Here is a 24,065-nt window from a genome sequence, read left to right on the forward strand (position 1 = left end):
CCGTAAATCAATGCATGCAATACAATGCAGTTGAAAACGCCTAACTCCCTGCTGTGACGTCAGACTAGCTGGAATGGGAAAGTATGTAGACCACGCGAGGAAGGTTATTCCAAATAAAACACAATGCATTTATTCATTAATATCAACATACCTACTAAAAGGTTTAAATGAAATCCATATACAACATGAAATTGCAGGGGATATAGTGTACTTCAGATTCTTAATGATATAGAGAACTAAGCTTTGTTCTCGTGGTCTATCGAGGTCACTCAGTGGAATGCATCCCCCAATGGTATGTTGACAAATCGAACACGGTTTCCATTTGCACAACTTGGTGTTCGAGGTGGGCACAGGGTTCTAAACGGGTTAAGACTCGGAGGACAGGGCCCTAACTAGTCGCAAAGCAATATTTGGGGGGAGGCAGGGCAAGGTGGGCTAAGTATCACAAGTAGTTAAGGAACGATTGGCCCATGCAACTAAAAGAGTGGCATAACAGACAAAGTTGAGTACCTGGCCTGGTGCGCTTATATAAATAAAATGACCCTTCTATGTTTTATCCTGTCGTTATCCCTTTCTGACTGCAACCAGCGCCTAGATGCCCATGGGCTTGATACGCTAATAAAAATGCTTAAATAAATAAAAACGGAGGCAGATCTATGTTTAAAAGGTCTGTGAAATGAATGCAGTTCATAAGCTCCCAAAGAATCATAAATAGTACAAGCAAACGCCGAAAAATATTTACAAAATCAACTACATTAGAATCGACATCCTGCCCATACCAAAAAACATACCAACACACAACCATACACTCGCCATCAGCCAAACTACATAACCCTACTTCCCATACCATCAATTCAGCAAAATAAATGAAAAACAAATCTAAACCCGAAATCAAAATGGGTAAATACAGGTGCCAATTCCTGGCTCTTTAAAAGGAAATCCGCCATTCATCTGTAGTCCATTTTATTCAATCATTCTAATGGCACGATTTCAGTGCAATAACGTATTGTCTAGATGTGCCTTCGGAGTACTACACAACAATTATTTGTTGAGACTCGAAACATGGGGTGATTGTGGCATCTACTTATTTTTTTAACTGGAAAGGATAATGTGTCGTGCTTACGGCCTGCTCAGGTTATCAGACTTGTTTTGTGTCCAATAACGCGGGTGAAGACGCCACTTAGTACTGATGCCAGTTGTGGGCTGGTTTCTGTGCTGTGATCCCGGCTTTTTCAGTAATGCCAAGACTAAGCAGAAAGGGAAGGATTCTGCTGGCCATGCTGGACTCCAGTGGGAAGAGCTTTGCAGCCTTATTACTGAAACAACGTGTTAAGTGGATGGGGTCTACACAGTTGCCCAAATGCCAGCAGACTGTCTTTGGAAAAGGTTGCAGCATCTTGCAGAGAGCATCTGAACGCTGCACTTACTCATGTCGGATGCCCTCGGTCGCGCACACACAAGTCTATATCTGTGTTATATAGACTATACCGCGGCATTCGACAGGTATCCCGAGTAAGACTTTGGGACAAGCTGGAGCACTGGGGGAACACCTCGGTGATGGTAAGATTGTTGCGGGAGTGTAACAAGCTTTTGCAACCAACGATGGCCTAAAACAAGGCTGCTTATTGGCACGCCTCCTCTTCAATCTGTATGTCGCCGACATGGATGAGGCCTTGCAGACAGCCCGAAAGGGAGCATAATATGGCTCTTGTACGCCGACGATACGGTTCAGCTCGACCAAACACCCATTGGCTTACAGCACACATTGGACGCCCTACACAGGTATGCAACATCTAACAACCTAATAACGTGAGAAAAGACAAAGATATGATTATTGGTAGGAGGGCGCAGCACAAGTCTAAATATGCGTGGCATATGGGTGGGGTGCCTTTGGAGACTGAATCCTTATAACTACCTGTGTCTGCACGTGAGGAACTCCCCTTCTTTGGCCTTCCATGCAGACACCTTACCACCAAAATCCCTCCACAAACGACAGGCAATTAAGGGCGCCATTTGCAAGCCCGGGGGTTACTTCATTGAAGGGATGCTGGAGGGGCAGCGAAAATGCATCACACCCGGGATCGTATACAGCCTTGAGGGATTGCCTGCACGCTATCTGAGCCGGCTTGAGGAAATCGAGGGAAAGATTGTGCGGTCCCTATAGGGACTGCCTGCTGCCTGCCGCCCCCTCTCCTTGTTTTATGGAAAATTGCCAGGTGCAAATTAATGTTGAAAACTACTCTGGCGATCGATACTAAATCACTACTCTGGCTTGTAGGCATGCTAGAATTAAGCCCAGTAATACTGCAAACAGGCAGTTGACGCTTAGCGTGAACAGCCATTGTAGGGACATTGTACTGGTGCTCCCCACTGCTAGTAAAATTGTACCTTATTCGAGAAAGATGAAAGAGAAGACACTCAAGTGGGATTGCGCTCAGCGCATACTTAAACTCTCGGAGAAGAAGAGATCCCACAATATGTACCCCAGGGTTCATTTTCAGAGTCACCACGGGGCCATTTCATTAAAACGCGCAATCCTCCTAGTATACCTGAGAGGGAACATTTTGCCTGTAATACACATTGGAGCCTGCAAGGGCCTACTGCTGAAGGACAGATTCTGTCGTATTTGTGGCCACAGCATTGAAACCGCCAGATATATTTTGACGGGATGTTCTTCACTGGCAGTACCGCATAGCAGGGCACATGAAAAGTTCTCAGATCCTGGCTCTGATTAATTTTATTCTGTGATATATAGTGCCGAGTCATTGGTTATTACAGCTGCGGCATATTATGCTCGGAAACAGTTCTTGAAACAGATTAATGTCCAGCTATTGCGATGATATGACATTATTTGCTTATTTTTAAATTATGTAATGTTTGATATGGAGTTTAGATGTAATAATTTTACATTTTTTAGTAACTGTATGTTGTTTGAATATGTATTTGTTTTATTGTTAAAGGCGTGCACGTCAAGCAACAAACACTTCAATAAAAAAGAAAGTGAGAAATTAACTAAATGACTGCACGGAGCCAGTCCAGCCCGTGCACTTTGTTGTCTTGAACCTGAGAAACCCCTATTGAGAGGGTGTTCCCAGTCCTGAGGAAGGCGGCACAGTCATCTAGCACTGCCGAAACCGGTCGACTTTTTTATAATTATTTTTTTACCCCCAGGAAATGTACAATTGCCCAGGAGGGCTAATTGCCCAGGAGGGCTGTTTTAAAAAGGCATCATGTTGATACGCAAGTCCCACCTTGGATAGTTACAAAAGGGTGGTGGCACTTTATTAGGATTGCACTAAATTGGGTCAGAATACATTCTGGGGACCCACCCAAGGTATTACTTTGCATTTTCAATATGTTGAATAACGTTTGGATGGTGCTCAACTTATGAGAAATAACAAGTTAGAGGGAGTTTCTGCTGGTATCCCCTTTCCTAGGTAGGCGACACACCACCGATGCCTAGGGGCAGACATATCACTGAGGGTCAGCAGAGACTTTTCTTTTAGAGAGAGGTAGTGTCTCAAGTTGAGCAAGCCTGAAGCACAACAAATGATCCTTTCTAGTTTGTTAAAACATTTGACAGGGTGGTTGAAAGGACCTAGAGCCTGATAGGTATCTTTGTTCTTATAGACAGCTACTTATTGCCACGTTACCATTCAAGGGCAATCGGGGTCAAGGAGCCCATGCACAAGGGCTTATCCCCAGCTAGTTTAAAGCTCTGGGTAGGCCTATCAACACACACCCCTTCCTTGATGCATCCAACAGGCCACCACATCGCCGCCTGTGCACCCCGACTCGCTAGACGCCCTCCGCCCCGCTAGCCTCCGCCACCTAGTACAGCTGTACCCCTCCTCTGTGCCCTTCAAATCCTATCCCTGCACTGTACACCGGTTCGGTTTTCTCTGAAAAACGCCAGTTATGCCTCTGCACTGTTGTATACCTCTAAAGCGCTCGGTTGCTTCTCAAAGCTTGGTCTGCGCTCAAAAAAAGACCATAACCATAATAATAACAGAAATATCCTGTTTTACTTTATATGGTTGCCACAGAATACAGGCATTAAAAAGAGGCTACTTTCACATGAGGATCACGAGCAGTTTATTGTTGGGTTGTAGATCTTTAATGCTAATGGCTGAAAGAAACTGAAATCATTAGCCACTGCCCATTCTGAGTGGCTGTTTTTGTCTACTGGGGAGTGAGGGGACACATTGAAAATGTAATTACTATGTCCGCTTGTGGCACCGTACCCACCAACTGGCTGCTTTTAGACCCCGCGAGTAGTGTACTATAATACCTTTCCTCATCAAACGAGCCTTGACAGCTTTCCACGCCCCTTTAGGGTGGGATATCCGGTTCCTATGACGTCATATCTGGGGCGTGGCCCCCTCGGGTTTCCCCCGGAAGTTCTGCCTGGGCAAAATCCTGTCCCGGAAGTGCTGTAGGTGTGTTTAACAGACCCTGGGTCCTTAGCGGGGGTGTCCCACCAGATGTGACATCATGGGGGCTATCGGGAAGGTCCCCCCAAGGGTTGGGGCCCCAAGGGTACTTCCTCCGATGCCCCCACAAAGAACTGGAAGTGTGGAGCGGGGTTTTCAAGGGTGGGGCGTGGCGTGCAGGGTGTATATATACAGATGAGTATTGGGGGATGTACAAGCTGATCCTGAAGGCCGGGGGAAACTCTGATTAAACAGCATCAACGCGACCGGCAGGTGCATCAAGGTGTACATAAGATTGCAACTTTGGGCATTGGCCAGGGGTCATTGTGCTAAAAAGGATATCTAGTATAGGATGACTATGGGTCTACACTTAGAATAACACAGGTAAGAATTTTCAATTTTTTTTTGTTGCAAAGGCTATGGGGCCATGGCATCCGTGCCGGTCTCTGGCCTTTTCAAAGAGCTCGGCTGCAGATTTGGCAGGCCCACCAGCCAAAGCTATCACGTCAGCCCCCCACAGACATCCTTGTATATATAGAGTTAAAAAATAAGCAGATGTATCAGGCCCCGTGGTGTTACAGCTGTAATTCAACAGGAACAGGCCCAGCGGACATGCTGTTGAAGTACATCTCTGAAATTCCAGGGGAGGCCGGAAATGGCCTCGGGGTCCACATGGCTTGTTCTTGCAGCCCTCAGCAGGATGTGTAGGGTGGAAGTGCTGGGGTCTGAGCCCCTAGGGGCAGCTCTGATGGATCACTTTGAATTTCCGGGGGATGCTGCCACACCCCTGCAGCCCCAAGCGGTGGAGGAGCCCTTGGAATTTCCAGGAGGATGGTATCCGGCTGACCATGCATCCCCCAGCCCTCCCCTTCCCCCAAGGCCCTTAGATCCGGTCTCAAAGCCCTAAGGCCTTATCTTGAGCGGCAAAAGTTGGTGACCATCTGGAGTTAATTTCACAGATAACTGCAAAGCCCGCCACTTTTGAGATACCATTATAAAGAGGGGTGGCTTAATTGTTGTCAGCCCTTGTGCGACGCCTGTTAAGAATGAACCATCTGCAGACCCAGTGTGTGTGTGTGTGAAGTCATCCTGCTCGTTACAGCTACCATGCAGGAGCAGGATCAGTCAGACTATCAGGTAAGGGGTCTATAAACTCTGACATGCTGCAGCCTACATTAGTTTTATGTAAAATGCTAACTTTTCCTAATTTATCTACAGGACCTCTTCCCAGACCTTTCACTAGGGGCTGTGCTAGATTTTATTCATGCCCAGGTACTATCTTTTATATTTAATTATTGACATGCCACTTTGTTTAAAAATATATACATGTGCAAAGGTACACAATATGTTTGTTTGTTAGGCTCTGGGGTAAATGCTGGGGGCCGCTATGTTTAAAACAATGGTCAGCGTGTGGTGCTTTAAAGACATCTGTGTAGTTGCACCGTATTAGCTTTTTAAAAAACAATTACCAGTCAGGCCTGTCTTTTGAAAAAATAATAATAATAATAATAATGTGGCCATTTGTATTGTGTATGCATAGCCATGGGACCCCGTGGCGGGGTGTGCTGAGGTGTCCCGCTTTTGCGGTTTTCTTTATCTCTATCTGGGGCTCTGGTCCCCTTGTCAAGATTATGCACCCATTGGAAACTGCAGTGTTCCCTGTTTTATCTTGTTGTTGTAGTAGGGGGGCATTGCCAGGCATGCACAATAGCGCACATCTGACATTTTTTTTTTTTTTTACAATTTAAGAGCATTTTAGGCGGTGATGAATGAATTATACTATGTGTTTTTTTGTGCCGTTACACTTAAACCCCCCAGTCTCCTCCAAATGCTCCTTAGGTGTAGCGCCTAGACACCCACTTTCAAGAGCTATGCCTGCTTTTCATAAAAAGCAGACATAGCTCTTGAAAGCGGGTGTCTAGGCGCTACACCAAATGCACCTTAAATGTAATGGCTTGACATCCCCCTTTCAGGAGCTAGGCGTCCTTATGAGGTCCTCGGGGCCCAGCTCCTTTAAAGCGCGGTGGAGCAGGCCTCGTGGATGCAGCCCGCACCTTTGCAGGCTATTTACATTAAGATGAGCGCGGTTTGCAATGGTCATCCACCCCGTATAGCTGCATTAGCAGCTACACGGGGCGGATGACCATTGTAAACCGCAGACATCTCAATGATGATACATGTTTTCCTTTTTAACAGAAAAACGTGCATCTGTATCAAGAGGCTCCTGGTTTGCCTCCGATGTTGTGCTGCTGGGGCTGGTGCACAAAGGCCCCGCAACTAGATGCCAGAGCCCCAGGCAAGCGCGTTTCAATAGATAAGATGGTCCTTATCTATTGAAACACTCTTGCCTGGGGCTCTGGCATCATGCGACGCAGCTGTTGTTCCTTGTGATGGCCCTGAATGTGTGAACAGGGCCCAGCCATCCCTGTTCACCCCTCCAGGGCGGCTTGTGTGCCACATGTGCTCCAGTGGGCAGGGAGCTGCGGAAATTCGCAGCTCCCCGGCAATTTAAAAAATAAAAATAAAAATAAAAAAAAATAAAGGAATTCTCGCAAATAAGGGGCTCTGCAGCCGCAAACAGCAGAGCCCCAACTTTACAACAAAAAAAAATATAAAGTGGGGGGCTCATAAACAAACGGCATGGGATGGGATGGGACGCTTCCAGAAATTAGCATCTTTAGTTGAATTATGCCCATTTCAATAAACTGGCTTTGCATAGCCACCCAAATTGCACAGGACGAATGGCATTTGCCTTTCATAAAATCAACACACTCACAAAACTAATCAAGGATATTTTCTTCTGATAGTGTTTTTCAAAACGTTAAAATGTGGAGATGCTTTAAAATCCAAGGCCGAATACAAATGTTTTCCCTGGATCTTGCAGTACTATTTTTCATCAAGCTCTATAGTGCACTGGTGATGTGTCTGGAGGCAAGCCGTCTGATGTTTGATCCACAAGGTCGACTTTAACTCATAAATTCAAAGTGGCCAGTCAATGTTTCTCATTTACCCAGACTTGAGCCCTGGTTTACAGTCTCTATAAAACACACGTGAGGAATACCGCATTCATTTTTAAAAGACATGCATGTTCTTTTAAGACAAAAATAAATAAATAAATAAAGGTTTACAGAAGCTTTAAAGCACCCGCGGGTTACAGGCATTCATTGAAGTATACACCCTGTTCTTTATAAATCAAAGGGATGATGGCACACCTGGTTTAGGCATTTTATTTTACAACAGTAGCATATTTACTGCTCCAATTAAGCCATTAACTTTCAGAAGGCTGTTCTGAAATAACCCATTGCATTTGCACTATGTTTGATGTTACTGTTTGATAAAGCTAGCACAAGGATTATTTATTCAACAACTCTGGTCAAAGCGGATAGCCCCAACCTAGAACCATGGGTGTCTGGGGTACGCCTGGGGCATAAGATTATCTCAGGCACCAACGAAAAAAGTATTCCACATTTGCAAAATGGCCATTCATTTCTTTTGTGACACGGTTTGACCCACACATCCGGGATAAGTTTATTTTATTTTTTTTTGTTGATAAAATGTGTGGTATATTCTACATTTTAAAGACTGTTTATGCATCAAGGCTGGTCAGAACTATTAGCCTCCCCGCCCAGGTCCCCATCGAGTTGATCCCCAAGGGTCCACAGTTAATAAGGGCCCCAAGCAGGGTGTCCTGTGCTTCTTGTGCGTGCGGGTTTCTGTTACCCCAAGGTTTGGGCATTTGCAGTATGGGAGTCCTGAGGCTTATTTATTTATCTATTTATTTTATTTATTGCTTCCAGGAGATGGTTATGCTGCATGGGATGCCTCCTTGGAAGACGCATGTATAAATTCCGAAGCACTTATTGACCTCTTGGTAGAATACGGAATTCCTAGTATCGATACCGTCGGTGTGTACTTTTAATACAGATGCTTCTAGTAACTGTTATTAATATACATAATGTAGTTTTATGGCATTAACATAAGCTGATTATAGTTATTTAATATTGGGTATTTACAATAACATAGGTTGTTTCCTTATTTTCTAGTGGTGATCCATGCGGGCGCCGCTTCTACAGATGTGCGAGAGGCATCAGGGCTTGTAGCAGGTAATTATTACTTTCACTTTAGATATGTTCATTAAAGGTCGAAGCCTGTAAAGCCTGTATGTTTTTATAGGAGTCCTGATGCTTTCCACAAATTGAGTCTTTAGTGTAAAACATGATTATGTATTTGAAGCATAGGTCTGCCATGTGACTCTTTGATGTAGAACCTGGTGGTAAATGTTTTCTTTGGTTTTTATTGCAGATACACCTCTTGTAGGACCAACGCCTGCACTGTCCCCGTCAGTTCCCCAGTCCGCTGGACCATCAACCTCTGATGCCACCCCCAGTGCCCACACCAGATACCCAAAACCTGCGGCTAACACGTCATTAAAAAGGAAGCACCCTACCAAGGGTCCAGAATGTAAGTATGCATAAATCATCACTGAGAACCCCTCCTTTCTTTTTTGTTTTTGTTTTCCTTAACAGGGGTTGTTAATATTTCAGCGTGTCTTTGTAAAACCCCATAATGGCCCGATCATGTTATTCTAGAATGCTGCTAGGGCCCATTTTTTTTTTCACCCAGCTGCTTTAATATTTTAATGGGGGTTTGTAAACCATGCGGTTTACCCGAACAATGTATTGTAAAGTACTGCTTAGTCTTTAATATAAAGCTAAAACCGCTTTTTCTTTTATTTTAGGGGCATGCGTTGCTACTGCGAAAGAAGCCATAGCGCAACCGTCCTCTGTGACACCGACAGCTCGAACCCCGCCAGTTGCAGGTCAACCGCCTACACAGCTGTTGTATAAAGCCGCTATTTGTAATGATGTGTTAGATGGGGCAGTAAAGCTCCTTTTAAATAAAAAGCGGGGCTTATCGCTTAACAGGGGGCGGGTGTCTCAAGGGGTTGCAAACAAGTTCATTTTAAATAAAAAGCGGGGCTTATCGCTTAACAGGGAGCGGGTGTCTCAAGGGGTTGCAAATGTTGTAGTACCCATTAACCCCCCAAGGTATTATTGTTCCCAACAATCATATATCCCAGCCTATTGATTCACTCATACCTATAGCACATGTGAATGCTGTATCTCCCCAGGAGACACAGACAGGGTGTGTGCTTACACCGGGCCCGGGGCTCCCCGTAGTGGGCTCTGAAAACCTTTTAGACAGTGGGGTGGTTAGCCCCGACCGTGGACACCCAGCTGTGGTTTGAGCCAGCCCCCTCATTTGTACTCCCCAATGATCCCCAACCACATAGTCTATGATAGTCACCCCCGGGGGTCCCTCGTTTGGGGTGAGATCACTCCGCCTCCTGTGTACTCCCCAACAATACTCACCCGCATAGGCTCTTGTCATCAGCTCCTGTGGCCCCCCGGCTGTGTAGATATAAAATCACCCCAGGCATACACACCTACGGTCCCCAACACTGCGAGCTCTATTAGTACTTCTGAAGCTATAGAAGGTGTGGGTGTTCAACCTAACACCAGGGCCGTCCTAGAGGCGGCGCCTATTATAATTATTTCAGATTCCCCCATAAAAATAGGGTCTCAAAACTGAGAATATGCAGCTGTCATCCGTGAAACAGGCTATCCCCCGAAACCCCTTGATCTGTCCTACAGGGGGCCCAACGGTACAACAGCGACATACACCCGTCATTTATTGTACAGATTCTAATATACAGCCCTTAAACACTCCAGCGCCTGTGTATCTCAATACAGCCAACGGTTTTGTAAATATCCGTGCTTCTAAAAAGGGTCACGTTGTAAAACAGTTATTTCCGCCCCCCGGTTTAAAAAAACTGCGAAAGGAAAAACACTTATCAGGCCCACATAACAGCTGTAGATTATGACGCCAGGCCTGGCGCTTGAGACACCTGTTTGGTAAAAAAGATCTAGTCGACATGCGTAAGCGTGTGTCTAAGGCCAAACACGCCCTTTTTGCTAGGGATTCTAAAAACCGGGTGAACACCATAGCTAATACAATGATGAAAAAGAACACACCACCAACTCTTAAAAACAAACTTGAAAAGAAATGGGCGCTAAAAAAGCATATACAGCCCCGGCCTGGTTTTACAGAATCCCCAGAGCCTTTAAGATTAGGGGTGGACCCCGGGCTGGGTACAGCAGCGCCCTGCTTAAATGCTGCGCCCGAGACACAGCGGCCAGTGTTGGAAAACACAAACCTGTTAAAAAACAAGGTCCCGCTTTAAAAGATCTACCGGCACGTCGCTTAAAATGGCTTCAAACCCTCAGGCAGAGGAAAATGTTTCTCAAACGCCTGAGAAAAGCTAAAATGATAATCATGCAGCGTGCCCTTAAAGATTTAGAGGCGCAACCCCAAAACACACCCCCTCAGGATGAAACTGACACGGTTTTCTTGCAGAGTATGGGTACATACCAGCGAGATCTACCAAAGTTTCGAAGCATTGAACACTATGAGGTGCTCCGTCTTATAAATCTGCATAGGTTAAGATCAACCGGTCAAGGTCTCTTAATGATCACCGAAACTACTGAAAGGCTCATCTCTCAGATTCTTGAAACAGTTGGGCCTAACGATTTTGTCCAGATACGCCTAGACAGTACTGTTTTAAACAGGCCTCTTTTCACCAGGCGGTCGTTTCGTCAGACCTTTGATGTTTTGCAGTTTCTAGAAAACATTGGAAAACTGCTACAAAGTAAGGCGGAACTGGTCGTAACCAAGCCCTTGAGACTCGTGTCGGTAGTTGTCAGGGTTAGAGAGGGCGGTGTGTACAGACCCCTGAAGAAGAAAACACTTTACAGTATGGTGGTTTTCAAGAAGAAACGCTGGCTCTTGGATTTTAATTACAGGGACCTGAACATATGTATGGCTGCAAGCATTATAGGCCTGCTAGAGCCTAGAACCATTATGGATGGATACATTCAGGCAAGAGCCATGGAGGTTCACAGCGTATTGGGTATACCACCTGATGTTATGGTTGGCTTTAATGATCTGCGTTTATTTGAGGAACACTTCGGCGTGCCTATCAAAATCCTGTATGATGAGGACAGGGTTTGGAAATACTTCCCGGCAGGTGACAATGTGAATAAGAACACTATATATATTTTACACCATGAGCAGCACTATTACGGAATCTTAAACCTTCAGAGTTTCCTAGGGGCTCGCAATTTATGCCCGCATTGCTGTCACATATACAGCAATAAAACCGCTCACCAATGCCGCTTACACTGCAACATGTGTCAGAGAGACGGTTGCATGGTGACCAGTGAATCAAGTTTTAAATGTCCACGGTGTAAAACATTTGCCCGGTCCAAAGACTGTCTTCAACAACACGTTGAGAAGGCATCTCAAGGTACAGTCATATGTCATCTTAAAACAGACTGCAGTTCCTGTGGCCGTTTTATAAAGGTCAATCATGATTGTAAGGGTCGGATATGTCCCCGCTGTGATGTAGAAGTGGTCTCCTTGGATGAACATCAGTGTTATATGACACATCCAAAAGAAATAGTCAAAACCGAGAATTACATAATCTTTGATATGGAGTGCATGCAAGAGACCGTCATACACATACCCAACTATATCTATGCCAAGCATCTCACTCGTGACACCAGCTGGTCATTCACGGGAATTGACTGTGTCAGCCGCTTCATTACCACATTTCTGACAAAAAAATTCCAGGGGTATAGCTTTTTGGCACACAACAGTCAGGGCTACGATGGCTTCTTCATAATACAACAACTGATTAAAGAGCGAGTCGACGTCAAGCTGATAACTCAGGGTGCAAAGTTAAAACTCCTTGCTGTGCCAGACCTTAAAATCCGCTTCATCGACAGTTTGAATTTTCTACCCATGAAATTAAGCAAACTGCCTAAGGCTTTTGGTTTCCCTGGGTCCAAAGGGTATTTCCCCCATTTCTTTAATACGGTACAGAATCAGAATTATGTGGGAGCCATCCCCCCTATGGAGTGTTATGGGTCAGAATACATGATGCCTGATGACCAGGAGGTATTTCTTAAATGGTATACGGAGGTCCGAACACAGATTTTAGATTTTAAGAGGGAATTAAAAATCTATTGTCGTGAAGACGTCAATATTTTGAGAACAGCCTGCAACAGTTTTCGAGAAGGCATCATAGACATGACCCGACAGAGCCACACTGGATGATCCTGAAAACCCAGAGATGAAGATAAACTTTGTTACATATGTAGATCCCTTTACATTCATCGCCCTGGCTAGCATGTGTATGCATATATACAAGCAACTGTTTCTAAAGTCTGAAACAATAGCCCTCATACCCCCAGACATGTATCATGGCCGCCAGAAACGATTTTCCACACCCTCCATCCAGTGGCTAATGTATATGTCTGAACACATCAAGACACTTATGCAGCATGCCCTGTGGGGCGGAGAGAAAAAGATCAGCCCCTATTTTCTAGATGGCTATGCTTCTTTAAATGGTGTGCAGATGGCCTATGAGTTTAACGGGTGTTTTTATCATGGGTGTCCACAATGTTATAAGATAGATGACTATTTCACCCTGACGGCGTGTACGTATGATCATCTTTACAGGAGAACTCCTTTAAAAAAGAATTTTCTTGAGACCAGGGGTCTGCGCGTTATTACGCTTTGGGAGCATGAGTGGCCCGAAATGTTGAAAAAAGATTCTGATTTTAAGATTTTTCTCAAGCATAAGAATTTATCAGAACCCCTAGAACCGCGTGATGCTCTTTTTGTAGGTAGGACTAATGTCATGAAACTCTACCACGAAACAGCCCCTGGTGAGAAGATACACTACTTAGACTTCACCAACCTCTATCCCTTTATCAATCATTCAAAACCCTATCCTTTAGGACACCCACGGATCATCTATGAAAATCTTGGGGATATTGAGCAGTATTTTGGACTGATCAAATGTCCGATGTACCCCCCAAGAAGCTTTATTTTCCGGTCCTCCCTCAGAGGATTTCTGGGAAGCTCATGTTCCGTTGTGCATGGCTTGTGCAGAGTCAAAACAGACTGAAAAATGCACACATAGCGATGAGGAACGCTCGATCACGGGTACCTGGTGTACCGTCGAGTTAGAAGTAGCCTTGGAGAAAGGGTACCGTCTGGGGAAGATTCCTGAAATAAGGCACTTTGAGAACATTACGGTAGAACTCTTTTGCGAGTACATTCGTATGCTCCTGCGGAGCAAACAAGAATCTTCAGGATACCCCCCGAGGGTTGCGATGACCCCGCAGCCCGCCAGAAGTACATAGATGACTATTACACATATCAGGGTATCCGTTTAAGACCAGAATTCATCGAGAATAACTCTTCCAGACGGCAGCTAGCCAAGCTGTGCTTAAATTCCTTATGGGGTAAATTTGCTCAGAACAAATTTACCAAACACATCTATTATAACCGACCCTGACAAGTTGACAGCCTATCTTTTTGACGCAGGTTATGACATTTCAAGTCTGCAGTTTATAGATGAGGAAACGGCATGCCTCTGTTGGAAATACGCTGAGGAGTACCCTACGTGTTCCAACAATATAAACATATTCATCGCCCGTTTCACAACCGCTCATGCCCGTCTGGAACTTTATAAAGTCATGGATGCTCTCCAAGAGAGGTGTCTGTACCACGACACCGATTCAGTCATTTTTGTTAGCGCCCCCGGCCAGGAGAATCCCCCACTGGGTGATTATCTGGGTAATCTAACAAGTGAATTAGCTCCCGGTGAGCACATTATAGAGTTTGTTTCTGCAGGGCCCAAAACATATTCCTATCGCACATCTTCAGGGGCGGTCTGTATGAAAGTAAAAGGCATCACTTTGAACGTCAGCAACAGCTTGAAGATCAATTTTGACAGCTTGAAAGAGCTGGTGCGTGAGTACACTTTAGAAAACACCATCAAATCTATTGTGGTGCAGCAGCCATCCATAGTGCGGGAGAAAAAACGCTGGGAGATCAGCACCCAGACGTTGCAGAAGACTTTGAGGGTGGTGTTTGATAAAAGGGTGCTCACAGGCGACTACAAAACATTACCCTACGGTTACTGAAAAGGAAGCATCGCTTATGATGGACACGCGCCTTCAACACCCTTTTTCATGCGTGCTAGCGGGTCCTTCCAGCTGCGGTAAAACTTATTTTATTAAACAGCTCCTAGAAAATGCCTGCACCACCATGTCGGCCCCACCTGATAATGTCATCTGGTTTTATTCGTGCTGGCAGAACTTGTATAACGAACTGGCCTCTAAAATACTGCATCTGAAGTTTGTGGAGGGGTTACCAGAGACTCAATGATGATCGGTTGCTACCACCAAACCTTGTTAATATGATTATCGTAGATGATCTCATGATGCAGGGCGGTCAGAGCCCCGAGTTGGAAAAGGCTTTTACTCAATACTCACATCATCGGAACCTTAGTATCTGCTACATTGTACAGAATTTATTCTACAAGGGCAAAGGCAACCGCTCGATAACTCTAAACGCCAGTTATATCATTCTGTTTAAGAACCCCAGAGATAAACAACTCTCGGTTCTAGCACGCCAGATGTATCCGGGTAACAGCCGAGTTTTCATGGAGGCCTTTGAAGACGCGACCCGTAAACCTAATGGCTGCTTATTGGTGGATTTAAAGACAAACACCTTGGAGGACTACCGATTGCGCAAGGGTGTTTTCCATCCGGATTTACCGGTCGTCTACATACAGAAGCCCTCTAGAAAAACCCGGTGAGGTGCAAAGCAGACCTCATTAGTACCAGCGACCGACCATCATGACGGCACGTATACGTCGGAACTATGCTCTCCTTAAAATGCTAGTAACGGCACCACCCCAGCAACGCAGGGCCATTCTGTGCTCGGCTTCTGATGATCTAGTATCGGCTATAGCCGAGATTGCCTTCAATACCGTCAGGGGGAACGTACCGCTATCCGGCCGTCAACTAGGTGTCTTAAAAAAGAAGAAGCTAACACTCAAGAAACTGGGTAACAAGCGGGTATCCATAAAAGTTAAAAGAAAACTTTTAAAACAATCCAGAGGTTTCATAGGAGCGCTCCTAGGCCTTGCATTGCCTCTGATCACCCGGCTTCTAGGGGGTGGTTAATGGAGCACAGTCAGAAGATGTATCTGGTTGACAAGCGTCAGCTGGATGGGCTGAGCACCCATAACTGGGAAGAGCCTGATATTCGAAAATCAGCAACCCTCCGGATCGATTCTGAAATGCAAGATGTCCTACGCAGGCATGATTTATCAGACTACGACAAAGCTACCCTCTATTCATCTATTCTCCAGAAACAGAGAACACATTTTAGACAAGCCGACAGTGAGAAGAACAAACTAACATTGTACATGCCCCCAGAAGAGTCTACGAGTCTCGGCAACACAAATCCCCGACACCCCGTTTCTGATCCCCTGGTCTCTGAAATCCTGAATACCATTAACCCCCGTTATCGTAAGAATGCAGAATTATTGTTGAACAAGATGACCGGTGAGCAGGGGCTGGTACCCTGGAACGCAAAGGGGGAGTTTGTATATAAAGGCACGCCTGTCAAAGGTTCAAATGTCCATGATTTAGTTTGCAGCATTACCAACCCGCAGGCCTTTGGAAGACACAAGCATAGAGGCTGGGATCTGTTCATGCAATCTGCTGCTGAGTTAAACATTCCTGCCACTTTAGTGGGAAACATGGGGCATCGCGGCCTGCTTGAGACATTGAAAGACACTGGTGTTAAAACCCCGTCCGAGGATGTGGAGTCCCTAGATATTTCCGTAAAGAGAACAAGAAAGAAAAATAAACCAAAACGCGAGGCCTGGTTTAGTGTGTAACTGTGTTTTCTCTTAATTTTAAGAACAGTTTTTAACCTTTGTCATATGTATATGTATATGGTTTATGTATCTGTTTTTTATAAGTATACGCACACCTGTTGATTAAACAAATGCGCTGTTTGTAATAATAAAATACGTGTTTATGTAAATGTCTTTATATCTATACCCACTACAGCCTGTATAAACAAAGGTTCTGTTTGTAATAAAAGAACATTATTATTTATACCAACCACACGTTTTGCGTCTAATTATTTCAAGCATGTCTAGTACAACATTGTTTGTTTAAAAAATAAAAAATAAAAATAAAACATATTAAACATGACACAAGTAAGAGGGAGCCGGTTGTTTAAAAGTACAAGATGTTTTTATTTAGCCCTGTACACATATCTACTGATTATTAACACACTTACATTCTGGCAAAAACTATATACATTTACAGGTGGCCGGCAATATTTAAGTTTGTTCACAAAATCCGTCACCATCCGATCATTTTGCCTGAGATCAAGAGAGTAGGTTTGCATAACAGCCCGCAGTGCCTGTTTCTCAGACATTTTAGATACAAAGTAGCAAGCATGCTGCCCACATGTCACGGCTTCAGAATGCTGCACCTGGGCTCCATTATAATGTACTATGTGTGCTATATGTTTAACATCGTCCAGTAGATCGCCGTCATATATAGGGTGGCTTGGGAAACACCCCAGACTATCAAAAACAGTTATTGGAACAGCGTCTATAAACATAGCTATCCAATGTGTTCCTTCTTGATGCTGGGGATCGGTGGTCACAACAAAGCTGCTGGGCAGTTCCCCCGGTATACCCCGTGGAATGTTATCACACAAATACACGCCTCGAAATGTTTTCACAGCATGTTTGTCTTTACGCAGGAAACGCATGATCTGGTAGGTATCCATTACATATCGTACAGCACCTGTCACTGGATGTTGAGTTCTATGACAGAGTCAAATAGGGCCATAATAATGAGATTCACAGTACTTGGTAAATTTGCAGCAAACCGGACCTCAAGTCGTACATTACCATTCCTAATCAGATTATAATGTCCTGATGATGCATTATCGGGTCTCAAATCAAAAGCCAGCAAGGTGTAGCCACCATCATAGTCGTCACGTGGTATCACAAATCCTTTATCGCGCATGTGCTTGCCGCTGATGGAGACTAGTCCCAGATACTCCCTAATTGTATTTTTCTGTTGAAAACTAGGGCTGTAGGCTTTGGCGGGGATGACGACCCCATCCTTAAAAAGGGTGGCGTAGTTAATGTTGTAATGTTTAAAATTAAAAGGATTGCTTGCGTAATCCCCTGAAAAAGCAGTGTTATCCACAATGCCAATAACAATTATTTTAGGTAGCTGGCCCAAGAATAAGTTATCTTGACTGGCGACACGGCTGCCCGCTGGTAATTTCAAGGAGGTCCTCTCCACAGGGTATTTCAAGTTAGATACTTGTAGAGCATCAGCATGCGCGAGTCTGACCGTCGGTGACACGTTGACTCTATTAATGAATAAATTCGCTGATACTATTACCAGTTTGTTGGCTTCGGCATCATCACTGTTCAATCTGAAAGCATCTTTATTTCGAGAGAGTTTAATATTCAGATCAACACCATTCACCATCAGCTTCTCCTGGAAAAACAGATCCGAGTGTAGACGCCCTAGTAAATCAAAGTTTCTGCTACCTGTCACATACACTGATCTCTTTATAAAGCCCTTGTTGTTTCCATTTAGGAGCATAATCCTCCATATGCCCCGCCGTGTCCTTATAAAAAAGCCCTGCAGTCAGCTGGGTGTCCAAAGTGTCATTGCTGTAGTTCAGAATGCTTTCAATATACGCTCTATAGGCATACATATTGTCGCTCTGTGTAATCATGCGATCACCTAGAGTGATGTCCACCTGGTTGAAAAGGGTGGCCATCGGATAGGCAATCGTGGCCACCTTCGCCGCTGCACCGAAAGCCATCCCATCCTCTTTTGTTATTCTGCAGGTTAGGTAGAGCAAGGTGTCATTCAAATCCAGGTACGTCTCCGTTGAGCCCGATATGTAAAACTCGATGGGGGCTAATGGTGATAGTGCTGCTAGGGGCGCAACTTCCATGAAAAAACTGTTTTCGATGCTTGTATGTGTCGGGGGCACGACAAACAGATCTAGTTCCGATTTCACACATTCCCCCGAGGCACAGTGGATAAAGGCCATCTTTTAGAAAATATTAATGCCGGGTCTGTTTTTATTTCGCTTGACCAGTCTGTTCTTTGACGTGCGTTTTCTCTTCTGAGCGGCTTTGGTTGTTCTTCGTTTTTTATGCGGCTTCGGAGGCCCCCGCCTGCCCAAAGCTCGCCTTTTTCTTTTTGCAGGGCTTTTACCCATGTAAACCAGACCAGAGCCCTCTTGTGCTGGTTGGTTGAAACGATTTGCGATGGAGGTTGTTGCAGTAGACATCACATCCTTCGCAATGTTTGTAGCAGCTGTTTTCATATGCGACTTGGCTAATTCAAACCCTTTGCGCAGGAAGGGCATGGCTCTCCGAAAAAGATTTCTGAAAATACTTCCTAGACCCTCACCATACATCACAGGCGCACCTTGGAAGTAGGGTTGATTTCCATAACCGGCCTGTCTGCAGTAATAATCCCTATAAGCGTGGGGCTCCCCGTAATTCTTCATGATCACCATGTTCTAATTGTCTCTCTCGCGTCTAGGGCCCACGTGTAGTTTCACCAGGACCTTCCCGTATTTAAATGAGACCAGATCACCCTGATCGTCCCTTATCTGGATGTTGATGGTGTCAAAATGACACTTAGAAACAGGAATATAATCAGGCTTCATGTATTGTATATTAACAATGCCGTTATTTTCACCCTTGACTTGTGCGGGCACCAACCCTTTGGTATTCTACTATATCGCTGTAGATCATGAGGCTGTAAATCCACCATCAATATCTGCACGTGTTTTGTCCGTATTTTTAGTATTATTTTTTATATGCTGAATGTTCCCCAATACCATCGAAAGTTTCCCGCTACATATAAAATCCACAGTAAGATCGGGTGATCTTACAAATACTTTACGGCGCAAGTTATTTAGAAACAGGTGTATATCTCCATAGTGCTCGAGACTCGCGATTGATTTGTTGATAGTATCTAGCAGCGCCTGTATTGTGGGGTAGAAGCCGTAAGGAAAACCCACGTTTATCAATTCAGCCGGTTCTCCCCGTCTGATGGTATACCAGGAATCTCTTTTGTCCAGGGTGTCCCAGGTATGGGGGTACTGAATCTCCATCAACCCCGCTTCCCACGAACCTTGTAAATTAACGGGTTTAGCCAGTTTAACAGAATAATCCGATATTTCGTTTTTGGGGAATATATCTAAAGAGGCGTTACTGGGAAAGGTGATATAAAAGCCGGTGTTTTCCATCTTCTTCTCCGGGAGCGTCTCTGTTTTTTAGATCCTCTAGAGAGGATGCATTGACCCAACTGTTGAATTTCTCAGGCCATCCCTGCCATTTTACCAGGTGCTCTTTCTTAGACCCCTTACCTTTACTCTGAATAATTTTCTCAACCCTATAAAGACGCTGGGGATCGTCTATCACCTTTTGTAACTTCTCGGTGTAGAAATTACCACTTACAACTTCACCAGCATAATCATTCAGATGATACATGTATACCCCCTCTTTCACGGATGCTTTTGCCACTATGAAAATTTCGTCTGTAAAGGACGGTTGGTAGTCTTTTGTAAAGACCCCTTTTAACTTGGATACTCGGACGTGGTCCCCTAAGCTGAAGGATGCTTTCTTGATCTTCTCTGATATCCGGCCAGCATACAGGTTTCGCCACGCTGATGAGGTTACAGCCCGGCGAGGCATTTTAATAGACCGGTGGTAGCTGTCATTATACACATCGATAAAAGTCTGTAATATATCCACATAGCGTTGTGTATTATAGGCTGTGAAATATCTCCAGAGTTTAGATTTTAGGGTTCTATTAAAACGTTCAACAACCGCCGCTTTAACTTCCGTGTGGGTTATAAAATGATGCACTCCGTGGTGCTTTAGAAGGTTTTGCAGAGGCCTATTCAGAAATTCCTTACCGGCATCAGTTTGTAATTTTACAGGTACGCGGCCCTTGCTGAAGATATGTTTGAAGGCTGCAGCCACTCTTGAACCAGTCTTATCCCGCAAGGCCTCTGCAAATGCATATTTTGATAAAACATCTATCACCGTCAGAATGTCCGCGCACCATCGTTCTGCTTTTCAAGGTTAGAAACATCCGCCAGGTCCGCCTGCCACTTTGTACCTTCCGACGCGACAATGGTCATTCTTCTTTTAAAATGTTTTCTAGCATTTTTATGGAGGGTATACGTCTCCTGGCCGGATAGCCATGTCTTAACAGCTCCTCGCGTGATGGGGTGTTTATCACGCTGTAATTTTCGATAAAGCGCATTAACACCCCCATAATTCCCAACACCACATTTATCATAATAGCTATCATGCAATCTTGAACGCGTGTTGTTAGCCATTGATGCACTACAAAAAAATAAGCAGACACAGGGTTGGTGTATGACGTTTTATTTTATTTTTCTTTATACTGTTTGGTATACATGTACGGGGTGTCGAACAGTTACCACCCCTGATATTTTATTGGACGCATCATATAACAAGCTATACACATCAAGGTGGTTACCCCGCCTGTAACTCTGTAGACACCAGACACTTGTAGCATTTAATAGTTCAGATAGTTCAGAGGTCTGTAAAACACGACCTTTAAGGCGTAGGAATCTTGCATACATATCAGTCACGTGGTGCTTCAAAACGGTTCTAGGACCCAGATATAAAGAACCCAAGTTGTTTCGGAATACAGAAACGTATTCATCACACGCCGACATCTTTATGGTGCTACAGATTACACTTTCACAAATCTGTGTATCTTGAAGGCTCGGCACATAAAAACGCCACAGCTGGTGTGGGCTGTTTACCGACATACTCGCCTTCCGCATAGCGTACAAATGTTTTTCCCCACACATACGTCCAGGCATCAGATAGCGCTCCACACGTCCGTTTTTTCCTCCAGAAACGATACCCTAGAAACAACGGTACACATATAAGGAGCAGTATTATTGTGTTTTCATCTTTTTAAAAAACAAGCTTTTGCGGCACCGGACACCTCTGCGGGTTACTCCTCAGCCTGTACAGGTTAGAAAAGTCTCTCTGCATTAAACGGGTTATATGGTTTCTAAAAATCACGGGTCCTGCCAGGCGTAAAGATTTCATTTTTATCTCAGGCTTGCGACACGTTTGAATTTCCAAGATTGTTATTATTAGCAGGCCCCCCACACTCGCATGTACACGCATACCCATGGTTTTATAAACACTTTTAAGCATCTGATAAACGTTATATGACTTCAACATCTGACATATCGCCCGTATTGCTACAGATTGATAATTCGGGAGTAAACAATCATGAGCATCCTGTTGCGGGAATCCGTATTTATGGCCTTCACACCATTGGTAATAGTCCCGCTTCAAACACGTCCCATCCTCATCACCCCTCACCTCCCCAGAGATTATTTGATACGTTTCACAAGTGCAACGCTCAGAAAATATTATTGTCCCAAGGGTTCGGGCATGTATTTTCATACATACGTTGATCCATCGCACAAACATTTCCAATGCACCTTACCTTAGTTTTCCTCTTTTCTAAACATGCGAAATCTGGCACCAGGGCGCGGCCATCTTGTGCTAATCTTATCCATTGCTGCATCGGACTAAGGTAAACTGCCCAGACGTCACTAAATCATATGCCGCACCCCTGAGCCTCACATCATCAAACCTAGTAATATTCTCCACCTTTCTCTGTGACGTTCCTCGTCAGCGTAGCCAAACGCGCCCATAATCACCTATGTGACATCACGCAGAACCTGAAAATCAACGCACATCGACTCACAACACAGCACGTCACAATTCGGAATATTAAACCGTACTTTAAAAGAAAACAACAACACTGTACAATTTGTAAAGTACTTTTATTTCACAATAAACGCTCTGAGAATATCCGACTATTGCCATATTCAATCAAATTACAAATTTGTTTCTTCACTCGCGATCAAAAATGTTTATCGTGAGGCATGCATTGGTCTTTTTGCGTACGCAAGCTGTTCGTTTTCGGTAAAAGAAGCGATTGGGTCGCACAGTGAATTCCAGTGCTGCTGCATCAACTTGAGGCTAGACCACCGTAAAGGATGTTATGTTGCTCCTAATCGCTAGTACAGCATAAGGGCTTATGGGCCCTTGGCGATCGTCCCAAAAAAGAGCCACTGTGATCCAGTTGTACACAACTATGTTCAGCTGCCGGTTAAAAAACCTGTCTGTTGGCATCTGGAATCTATGACAATCACAGGATGGCAGGATGTACCCGTTTTGAATACATAACAGAAATGTGTCTCACTAGCCGATCTTTATTACAATTTATCTATTGACTTATTAATTCGGCATAGAGTTTAAACTAACGATTAGCACAGACATGAAACAATCTCAACAGAGAGAAAACAACATGGAAAGTGGTACACAATTCGAGATGGTCATACATGACATTTGAATGAAATATTAGCGTTGAACCTGGGGGAACCGAGTGGTGGTCTACATGCACCTCGATGCTGGACTCCCCATGTGCACGTTAGAAAGACCACTACACACAAAGGTTGTACTTGCATTTCATTGCAATACGCCATACAGAACAAACAAATAGAATGTAACCCAAAAATAATGGTCAAATAATAAGTTGATGCTCGTTCGGGTATACAATTGTCAAAAATCAAACTTACATTATATTCACCATTTCCATTCTCTTGGCGTAACTCAGACTGTAACGCACACTGCGTTCACACCAGCGATTCTTCATAAACTGAATTTACTTGTTCCTTAGCCCAGTCTTGGAATGAATAACCTTATCATCTTGCATTATTACAAACCTCCTTTCATTCAATTCCTTTCGGATTGGTCCCTTTCACTCAAGGTCAAAAAACAATTGAACCTTATACTGTTTGTCTGATGCGTGGGCTTCCTTAGCTCGCAAGCAAAAATTCAAAGCTGGTGACCTTCACTCAGAATCAACATACATTCTTAGTTTGCAACAACTTCCCTCACCGCATCCATGAGAACTGTTATTCTGATCCACGTGCATCAGGCACTGCAGGTGGCTGCCTGAGGTGCCAGGCTCTAGGGGGCACCAGTCTGACACCATTATTATTTTAATTACATTTTAACACAGACATCATTAGCCCTTTATGTGCCGCGTTCTGGGTGTAGCACCAGCACATCAATTTATAAACATCAAGTGTTTTAATTAAGAGTGTAAAATAACCTGAAATTGCTTCTATTTAATATTAATAAATATTGGGCAACCAATTTAAACAATATAGAGGAGCGGGCATTCAGAAAGTATTATTACTCTGTAATACCACAAGGTAAGGTTGGGGTTGCAGACTGCAGAAGCAACAATCTATGTTTACAAGTCCACAATTCCATGATTATACATCTCCATCCCTTGAATGCCAAAATGCAATCTCTTTCGCCTGTACTTTAGGCACATATTGTGGAACAACTCCAAATCTACCGTGTGACTTTCGCGACAAAAAAACACCCGTTTTTTTGCTTCTTGGAGCCATATCCCATCCCATCCCATCCTCATCACCCCTCACCTCCCCAAAGATTATTTGATAAGTTTAACAAGTGCAATGTTATGTTTTTTAGTTTGTTTTTACTGCGATGTCCGCGGTCACCAAACATGGATTCAAGATGGCGGGCGC

General features: G+C 44.3%; 1 protein-coding gene across 3 annotated transcripts in view; it reads right to left on the reverse strand.

Moving 5' to 3' along the window:
* CEP162 (centrosomal protein 162) overlaps positions 1-24,065 on the reverse strand; it is a 2,248,134-nt gene that overhangs the window by 2,083,219 nt on the left and 140,850 nt on the right. The gene's annotated exons all lie outside the window — the stretch shown is intronic.

Source organism: Ambystoma mexicanum, chromosome 4p (genome assembly GCF_040938575.1).
Source record: "Ambystoma mexicanum isolate Mex_15411 chromosome 4p, UKY_AmexF1_1, whole genome shotgun sequence".
Classification (NCBI taxonomy): Eukaryota; Metazoa; Chordata; class Amphibia; order Caudata; family Ambystomatidae; genus Ambystoma; species Ambystoma mexicanum.